The sequence below is a fragment of the Tamandua tetradactyla genome, chromosome X, assembly GCF_023851605.1.
Source record: "Tamandua tetradactyla isolate mTamTet1 chromosome X, mTamTet1.pri, whole genome shotgun sequence".
Classification (NCBI taxonomy): domain Eukaryota; kingdom Metazoa; phylum Chordata; class Mammalia; order Pilosa; family Myrmecophagidae; genus Tamandua; species Tamandua tetradactyla.
Genome location: NC_135353.1, coordinates 2820600 through 2831391, shown reverse-complemented (window position 1 = coordinate 2831391; position 10792 = coordinate 2820600). Strand labels below are relative to the sequence as shown.

Sequence of the window (10792 nt, the reverse complement as noted above, 5' to 3'; positions counted from 1 at the left end):
TGAAAAGAGATAGTCTATGTAAATAGTAGCCAAAAAAAACTCTGAGGTAGCTGTACCAATATCAGACAAACTAGACCTTAAATGCAAAACTGTTATAAGAGACAAAGAAGGACATTATATATTAATAAAAGGGGCACTACACAAAGAAGAAATAACAATTACAAATATTTATGCAGCTCACCAGGGTGCCAAAATTACATGAGGCAAACACTAACAAAACTAAAGGGAGAAAGAAACGAGATCACGAACCACAGCCATGACTGAGGCTGCCGTCGATTCGAAAGCCTATCCCCTCACAGATGCCCACCTCACCAAGAAACTACTGGACCTCATTCAGCAGTCATATAACTACAAGCAGCTTCATAAAGGAGCCAGTGAAGCCATCAAAACCCTCAACAGAAGCATCTCTGAGTTCATCGTGATGGCTGGAAATGCTGAGCCCCTGGAGATCATCCTGCAACTTCCACTGCTATGTGAAGACAAAAATGTGCCCGACATGTCTGTGTGCTCCAAGCAGGCCCTGGGGCAGGCCTGTGGGGTCTCCAGGCCTGTCACTGCCTGCTCTGTCATCATCAAAGAAGGCTTACAGCTGAAGCAGCAGATCTAGTCCATTCAGCAGTGCACTGAGAGGCTCAATGTAAGTCTGTGGCCTCTGCCACACTCTCCCAGCTGCTGGCTCCCATTGGGCAGTCTGTATATAGTGTCTGTATTGGCATGTAGTGTTTTCAGCTACCTTTTATTGTTATAAAGTACTGAAGCCCTGAATGGTTTCTGGATTGTTGGATTGTTTTTCTTTTGTTTTACAGTACTTTTACTCCACCCTCCCCAATCTTCTTATTCTCTCTTGAGAATGAGCCAATACCACTAGAAGAAGGAGTGCAGTGGCCACTTTCACAGGCAGGGAAGAGCCAGGACAGAGCTCTGGTTCCAGCTGTCATCCTCTGACTTCCTGGAGACCTACTGTGTGCAAGCATACAAGAGGGCATGATGGAAGGAAACACTGTCCACTTTGTGTCCCTGTGCCTGGCATGGAGAATTATTCCAAAATATTTAAACAATCAAGGGGTTTCCATTGCTCTCTAGGGGATTCTGTGTCATTTGGAGAGGAAGCATGTGGTCTTTGTGGTTGTTAAGTGTATATCCAAGCATCAGTTACTAATGTAACCCCACTATTTGTTTTTGGTAATGTGATGTTATGTTCGCTCATCAACCCCCACTAGTGCCCCGGAGGGTGGCAGGGCAGCCCCTACCAAAGAGATGTGCTGTAGGATTCCAGAGTCAGCCTGGCAAGTGGGGCAGTGGACCTGAACAGGAGGTGCAGGATGATTACCAGGTGTCGAAATGAAGGATTCTGGGAAGGTCATGGAGACCTGGCTGGAACAGCAGCAGAGTTTACTGATTCTATGGCAATATCCTCTCTTTGGAGGATTTCTACAGTGGATACTTTGTAACAGCTCTAAGAGTGTGACCTCACCACTGCTTCTTGCCACAAGGTAGGTCAGGTGTTTACATTATCACATAGAAGCACAAAGCTAATGTTCATATATATTCATATTCTAAAGAAAAAACTAAAGAAAGAAATAGATGTCTCTACAATAATAATTAGAGACTTTGACACAACACTCTCATCAGTAAATAGAACATCTAGTCAGAAGATCAATAAGGAAACAGAGAACATAAATGACCTAACAGACATATATGCCAGTGCACCCCAAAACAACAGGATATACATTCTTCTCAAGTTCTAATGGATCATTCTTCAGGGTAGACCACAGGTTGGATCACAAAACAGGACTCAATAAATTTTAAAAGATTGAAATTATACAAAGCACTCTCTCTGACCAAAATTAAACGAAGCTGGAAATCAATAATAGGCGGTAAATAGGAAAATTCACAAATATATGGAGGTTAAACAACACACTCTTAAAAAGTGAATCAAAGAAGAAACTGCAGGAGAAATCAGTAAATATCTTAAGACAAATGAAAATGAGAATACAACATATGAAAACTTATGAAATGCAGCAAAGTCAGTGCTGGGAGGGGAATTTATAGCCCTAAAATTTCCTGCATTAAAATAGAAGAGCCAAAATCAAAGACTTAACTGCCAACCTGAGGGAACCAGAAAAATAACAGCAAAATAATCCCAAAGAAAGCAAAAGAATGAAATGGCAAAGATTAGAACAGAAATAAATGAAACTGAGAATTAAAAAAATAGAGTGAATAAAAAAACTTAAATTGATACTTTGAGAAGGTCAATAAAAAAATCAAAAATGAAAAGGGGGTCATTACTACTAACCCCACAGAAATACAAAGGATCATAAGAGGATACTATGAACAAATGTATGGCAACAAATTAGAAAACCTAGATGAAATGGATAAATTCCTAGAAACACATGAATTTAAACTGACTCCAAAAGAAGTAGAAGACCTCAACAATCCAATTACTAACAAAGAGATCAGATGAGTCATTAAAAACCTCCTAACAAAGAAACACCCAGGACCAGATGGCTTTACAGATGAATTCTACCAATCATTCTAAGAATTAGTACCAATCCTGTTCAAACTCTTCCAAAAATTGAAGAGGAGGGAACACTCCTCAATTCATTCTATGAACACTCCTCAATTCATTCTATGAAGCCAACATCACCCTAATATCTAAGACAGACAAAGTTATTACAAAAAAAGAAAATTACAGGCCAATTTCTTTAATGAATATAGATGCAAAAATCCTTAATAAAAACCCTGCAAATTGAATCCAAGAGTATATTAAAAGAATTATACAGCATGATTAAGTTGGTTTTATCTCAGCTAGGCAAGGGTGGTTCAATACAATAAATCAATTAATATAATAAACCACAGTAACAAATCAAAAGGGAAAAACCACAAGATCATCGTGATTGATGCAGAAAAGGCATCGGACAAAATCTAGCATCCTTTCTTGATAGAAACACTTCAAAAGATAGGAATAGAAAGAAACTTCCACCACTTAAGCCTTTGAATAATCAAAGGCATAAATGAGAAACCCACAGCTAACATCATACTCAATTGGGAAATACTGAAATCTTTCCCTCTAAAATCTGGAAAAGGACAAGGATGTCCACTGTCATCACTGTTATTCAACATTGTGCTAGAAATTCCAGCGACTGCAATTAGGCAAGAAAAAGAAGTAAAAGGTGTACCAGTTTGACTCTGTTTTGTACCCTAGAAAAGCTAAGTTCTTTAATCTTCATTCAGTATTGCTGGGTGGGAGTGTTTGGACTGTTTTCATGGAGATATGGCCTACCAAATTGTGGGTGGTGACTTTCGATTAGATGGTTTCTATGGAGATGTGTCACCACTTATTCAAGGTGGGTTTGATTACTGCAGCCCTTTAAGAGGGGACCATTTTGGAAAGAGCTTTAGAGCCCACACAGCCAGAGACTTTTGGAGATGAAGAAGGAAAACGCCCCTGGGGGAGCTTCATGAACAAGAAGCCTGGAGAGAAAGATAGCAGACATCACCATGCTCACCATGTGCCTTTCCGGTTGAGAGAGAAACCTTGTACAAACACTCACCCAAAAAGGCATGCAGATGACAATCACATAGATAGCAGCTCAACATCATTGGTCATTAATGAAATGCAAATTAAATGATCAGATACCACTTCACACCTGTTAGAATGGTAAAATTGAAGAGCAACTGTACCAACTGTGGGCGAAGATGTTGAAATGGTGCTTTTTAAAAACTCTCTGTAGGGATCCAAATTCCACTCTGGGAAGACCAGTAGTCCTGTTTTCCCCTATTTCTCCTGCTAAGAACCAGAAACAACCTTGGATATTATATATAAAACAGACATAAGTCTGAGTGGTACAGATAAAAAGGCAGTCTGGCTAGGGCCCTTGGGACCCAAGGCACAACAAAGTGATGAGTCCCCTCAGTTTTCTTTTTGCCTTGCATATCTCCCACGTGGAGCTGAAAAAGGTCACAAAATGGAAACACCAACAGATGCAGACAAAAGTGGCTCAACAAAAGCCTGTTCTGTCTAGCCAAGAGACCAGGAACAGGGAAGCTTAGTAAGACAGAAAACTCAGCTATGTTCTACCCCTGCCAAACATCACACATAAGACAGTGGTCTCACTCCCACCCCCACCAGCAAAGCCCAAGTAGGGAGCCTAGATTTTCACACTCAATAGGCTACCGAGGTGCTCCAACCTGCCTCTCTGGCTCTGCCCCATAAGGGTGTTGTGGTAGTTAGAGTCAGTTGTCAACTTGGCCAGGTGAAGGTGCCTAGTTTTGTTGCTGCGGACATGAGCCAATGGTATGTGAACCTCATCTGTTGCTCATTACATCTGCAGTTGGCTAGAAGGCATGCCTGCTGCAATGAATGACATTTGACTTAATTGGCTGGTGCTTAAATGAGAGAGTGCAACGTAGCACAGCCCAAGCAGCTCAGCATACCTCATCTCAGTACCCACAGCTCAGCCCAAGCCTTTGGAGATGCAGAAAGGAATCACCCCGGGGAAAGTTGTTGGAACCCAGAGGCCTGGAGAGGACAGCAGAGATCACCCTGTGCCTTCCCGTGTAAGAAAGAACCTCAGTTGAAAGTTAGCTGCCTTTCCTCTGAAGAACTATACATTTTTAACTAAATAAATCCCCTTTTATTAAAAGCCAATCCATCTCTGGTGTGTTGCACTGCAGCAGCTTTGGCAGACTAGAACACTAATCATCAAATTTGTGTGGAAGGTTTAGGGGCCCTGAATAGCCAAAAGCCTCTTGAAAAACAACAAAGTTGGAGGACTCACACAATCAGACTTTAAAGCATATTACAAAGCTATTGTGGTCAAAACAGCATGGTACTGGCATAAAGATAGATATATTGACCGATGGAACTGAATTGAGAGTTCAAAAATAGACCTTCACATCTATGGTCAATTAATTTTTAAAAATATATTTTTTATTGAGATGTCTTCATGCACCATACAGTCCATCCAAAGTATACAATCAATTTGACAAGATGGCCAAGTCCATTCAGCTGGGACAGAACATTCTCTTCAACAATGTGATTAATTAATTAATCTCCCAGCACCGTTTGTTGGTGGGAGAACTGGATATACATATGCAGAAGAATGAAGAAGGACCCTATCTCACATCTTATACAAAAATTAACTCAAAATGGATCAAAGACCTAAATATGAGCCAGTACCAAAAAGATATAAGATGAAAATATAGGGAAATATCTTCAAGATCCTGTGATAGACTTTACAACCAAAGCACAAGCAGTGAAAAACAGAATAGATAAATGGGTGTGCCTCAAAATTAAAAATTTTGTGCTTCAAAGGACTTTCTCAAGAAAGTGAAAAGGCAGCCTATTCAATGGGAGAAAATATTTGGAAAGCAAATATCTAATAAGGGTTTGATATCCAGTGGATATAAAGAAATCCTACAACTCAACAATAAAAATCAGACAGCCCAATTAAAAAATGGGCGAAAATTGAATAGATATTTTTCCAAAGAAGAAATACAAATGGCTGAAAATCACATGAAAAGTCGCTCAAGAGCATTAAATATTAGGGAAATGCAAATCAAAACCACAATAAGATAGCATTTCATACCTATTAGAAAGGCCACTATTAAAAAAACAGAAATCTCAAATATTGGAGAGGATGTGGAAAAATAGGAACACTCATTCACTGCTGGTGGGAAGGTAAAATGGTGCTGCCACTGTGAACACAGTTTGGCACTTTCTAAAGAAGCTAAGTATAAAATTGCCATATGATCCAGCAATCCCTCCACTTGGTATATACTCAGAAGTGCTGAAAGCAGGAATGCAAACAGGCATTTGCACACTGATGTTCATAGTGGCATTATTCACAATTCACAATTGCCAAAAGATGGAAGCAATCCATGTATCCATCAACTGATGAATGGATAAAAAACATGTGGTATATACATACGATGGAATATTATTCAGCTGTAAGAAGAAATGAAGTCCTGATGCACGCAACAACGTGTATGTTGAGTGAAATAATCCAGACACAAAGGAACAAATATTGTATGAAATTGTTAATATGAACTAATTATGATAAGCAAACTCATAAGTCAGAATCTAGAATACAGGTTACCAGGAGATAGAATAACGATAGATAGTGGAGAACTGATGCTTAATTTGTGCAGAATTTTTAATGAGTTTGATTGTAAATGTTTGGAAATGGATAGAGTTGATGGTATCACTTTATTGTGAGTGTAATTAATAGCACTGAATTATGTGTGTAAACATGGTTGAAAATGGAAGTTTAGGGCCAAGCATGTCGCTACAAAGAAAGATAGAGGATAAAACATAAATATAAAAATGTTCTTTCATGAACTAGAACAAATATACATCACTATTATAAGGTGTTAATAATAGGGTGGTATATGGAATAAATATACTTATTACAAACTATGGTCAATAGTTTACAGTAAAATTTTAATATTGTCATCAACTGTAACAAAGGCACCATACCAGTGCCAAGTGTCAATAATAGGGTGGTATAAGATTTTTCTTGTTGGAGTAATGGAAATGTTCTAAAATTGATTGTGGTGATGAAGGCACAACTCAGTGATTATTCTGAGAGCCATTGACTTTGGATGGACTGTATGGTGTGCACATATATCACAATAAAACTGCTTTTTAAAACTGAGGGACAGCCATTCCCAGATAAAGAAAAACTGAGGGAGTTCATCAGCACTATACCAGCGCTACAAGAAATGCTAAAAGGAGTTCTGGAAGTTGAAAGGAGAGGACAACAGACAATAGATAGAAGCCACATGAGGAAATAATGATCTCTGGTAAAGATAATGCCAGTACTATTGTATTTTTATTAAAACTCCAATTTTTTGCTTTTCACAGGATCGAAAAGGCAAGTGCATAAAATGTAATTGTAAACCAATGGTTTTAGACTCTTAATGTATAAATTGGTAATCTGTGACAAGAACTACATAAAGGTGGAGGGATGGAGGTTATAGGAACATGGTTTGTGTATATTATTGAAATCAATATCAAATGTCAAACCAAACAAGATCGTTATAGACTTAAGATGTTACATTTAAGCCCCATGGTCACCATAAAGAAAATATCAGAAATATGCAAACTCATAGAGACAAAGAGTAGAATACAGGTTCCCATGGGTGAAGGGGACGTGAAATAAGGAGTTAATGCATAATGGGTGTGGGATTTCTGTTTGGATGATGAGAAAGTTTTAGCAATGGGAGCTGGTGAGGGTCCTGCAACACTGTGAATGTGATTAATCCCACTGAGTGGTGTGCTTGCGAGTGTTCAGATGGGAGAGTTTATGTTGTACGTATGTTTCCACAATTTAAATAAAAAGAACAACTAAAGGGACAATGACAATTAAAAGCACCAGTGAACCTAGACATGATCTAATAATGGGGGAGAAAAGACTCCAAAGGATATTATTGGGGCATATGAAAAATGTAATATAAAGTGTAAGTTTTATATCAATGTTAAACTTCTTGAACTTGAAAACTGCACTTAAGGTGGATATCTGAGTGAATATTCTTGTTCTTAGGAAATGTATATGGAAGTAGTAAGCATTCAAGGAGCATGATGTAATACAGTCTACTCCCAAATGTTTAGAAAATAATCGATAAATAGACAGGCAGACAAGCAAACAACTAGATATATATAGATAGATAGATGGATAAATAGATAGATGCACTAATAGATAATGGATAGATAAAATGATATGGCAAATGTGGCAAAATGCTAAATTGTGGATCTGGGTAACTGGAAGGAATGGGGGTGTGTTGGAGTTCTCTGTATGGGGTTTGTATTATTTTTATGACTGTCCTGTGAGTTTGGAATTAGTTCAAAATAAAAAGTTTAAAGGAAAAACCCACAGCTGGCATCACATTTAATAGTGGAAGACTGAATGATTCTTCCTAAGATCATGACATGACGAGGATTTCTTCTCTCACCACTCCTATCCAACACTGTACTGCAGGTTCTAGCCAGGAAAACTAGACAACAAAATGAAATAAAAGCCTTTCATGTTGGAAAGGAAGATGTAAAATTATCTCTATTTGCAGATAACATGGTCTTATGTATAGAAAATTCGAAGAAATCTACAAAAAAAAATAGCTTTTAGAACTAGTAAAAATTTCAGCATGGCTGCAGAATATAAGATACAAACCGAGCACATTTCACGCCTCTGCTTGCATCATAGCCACTAAAGCAAGTCACGTGGCAAGCCCAAAAGGAGCACAGAAATATATCCCTCCCACCATTAAACCTCAATAAGGATGTAGATAATTTTGTTAACAAAACCAAACAAGGATAAAAAAGTTAAAAAATAATTTTTTTAATTAAAACAAACAAACAAGAACATAATAAGAATTTAAATTGCAAGCCGGTTTTATGGGAATATTCTAAACAAAACACTACCTAAAAAGCTAAATCTAACCATTTATAAAAAAAAGATAACGTAACGTGACCAATTTGAATTTGTCCCTGGAATACAGGGAGGATTAGTGTTAGGAAAGCTATAAATTTTAATCACCACATTTACAGACCAAAGAAGAAAAACTCTATGATCATCTTAATAGATGCAGAAAAAGCATTTGATAAAGTTGAGCAAGTTAAGAAGTATGTCCTTTAAATCATAAGCAAAGGTGGTGAGACGGTGGCTCAGTGGCAGAGTTCTTGCCTGCCACGCCAGAGACCCGGGTTCCATTCCCGGAGCCTGCCCATGCAAAACAAACAAGCAAAACCATGGCTTTGAATCATAAGCAAGACAGTGATGTCCACAATAACCACTACAGTCCAAGATAATTTGGAAATTCCTAGCCAGGAAAATAAGACAAGGAGAAATAATAATGGAGAAGATTGGAAAGGGATAAGTAAAACCGTCATTATTTACAAATGACATGCTTGTCTACATAGAAAACCCAGAGTACTCTACAGACAAATTATGAGGGGAAATAGAGAGTTTAACAAGGTGGCTGGACATGAAATTATTAGATAGAAAATAATTGCCTATTTATACACCAGCAATAAACTAGAAAGTATGTTCTTAAATATAAGTACCATTTACAATAGAAATAGATCCATAACATACTGCATACTGAGGAATTGTCTAACAAAAGATGTGCAAGGTCTATATGCAGAAACCTATATATTTTGGGAAGACACTATGAATACCTAAGTAAATTAGGATATAGCCTATATTCATGGATAGAATAAATATCCATGCAATAAAGATGTCGATTATCCCCAAATCGATCTACAGATTCAATGAAATGCTAACCAAAATCCTAAGTTTTTCATGGAACTTGACAAGCTAGAAAAGTGCCAAAAATAACCAAGACATTCCTAAATAAAAAGAATAAGGAAAGAGGAATTGCCCTACAAGATATCAGGTCTCATTATAGCCAAAACAGAGTGGAATTAGATCAGGAATAAATAAATAGACCAAAAGATCAGAATTGAGAGACCAGTAACCAATTTAAACATATATGGTCTTTGCCATATGAGAGAGGGAACATGATGGACCAGTAGGGAAAGGAAGGATTATTCAATAAGTGAGTGGAGCTGAAAAAAAAAAAATGGTTATGCACCTGAAAAGATTATATTTGATCACTACTTTATCCCATACACAACAATTAGCTCTAGATGGATTAAGAATTTGAATATATATATAAAAAAAAGTAAACTTTTAGATCAAACTATAGACAAATATCTTCTTCATCTTGGGTGAAGAAGGATTTTCTATCAGTCAAGCTCCAGTCTGACAAACAAAATCCATGAAAAGTAGATTATAGAGGGAAACAATTACAGGGAACCAGTTGCAAAGGTGCTGGAAAAGTATAAAGGGCAAATAGAAGAAACTCAGAGATTGACAACCATTGAAAGGAGCATCAAGCACAACTCCAGTGAGAGCTGAAAGTGAACAGGAGGTACTACCCAGTGGGGGCAGAGACGCCACCTAAAGCAAAGAGAGGGAGAAAATACCCTGGCTTCTCCCCTCCTCTTGCTTTTCATTGGGCCACACTAAACGGAAGCCAATGAACATGGGCGCCCTAGAAATGTAGTTTGCAGGTGCCAGCTCCTGGTGATTCAAAGTAGAGCAGGGGGAGGACAGAAAATGAATCTGAGAGCAAACAGGGAAATTTTCCAGCACAGATCTCTTAAATTAGTCACAAAAAAAGCGCTAAATATAAATGAAAAGATAAATCTACTACATTAAAATAGAGAATTTTGTTTCATCAAAATTCACCTTAAAGAAAATGAGAAGACAAGTCACAAGCTGGGGGACGGTTTGGGGCAACACAAGACTGACAAAGGATTACATGAAGAAGTACAAATCAATAATAAGAAAAAACAAACAACTCAACAGGAAGATAGGCAGAGGACGCGAAGAGACATTTTATAGAAGAGGAAATGCATATGGCCAATAACCATATGAACAGATGCTCAACCTCATTAACAATCAGGGAAATGAAAATCAAAACAGTGAGATGCTATTTTACACCCATTCAATTGGCAAAAACTAAGAAATCTGACAAGTATTGGGGAGGATGAGGAACAACAGAATCTTTTATATTTTGCTGATGGGAGTGAAAAATGGTCCTACCAATTTGCCAAAACAGTTTAACATAATATTGTGAAGTCAAATGTCTGTATACCCTACAATGCAGCAATGCCACTTCTAGGTACTTCTGGGTCTCCACTAAGACACGTGTGTGAGGATGTTCACAGCAGCACTGTCTGCAATAACACGAAACAAGAAAACCTAAATGACCATCAGCAGGGAAA

General features: G+C 37.8%; 1 pseudogene; it reads left to right on the top strand.

The window, feature by feature from the left end:
- The first annotated feature begins 256 nt into the window (after nucleotides 1–256).
- Nucleotides 257–607, top strand: LOC143670225 (NHP2-like protein 1 pseudogene; annotated as a pseudogene).
- The last annotated feature ends 10185 nt before the right edge of the window (nucleotides 608–10792 follow it).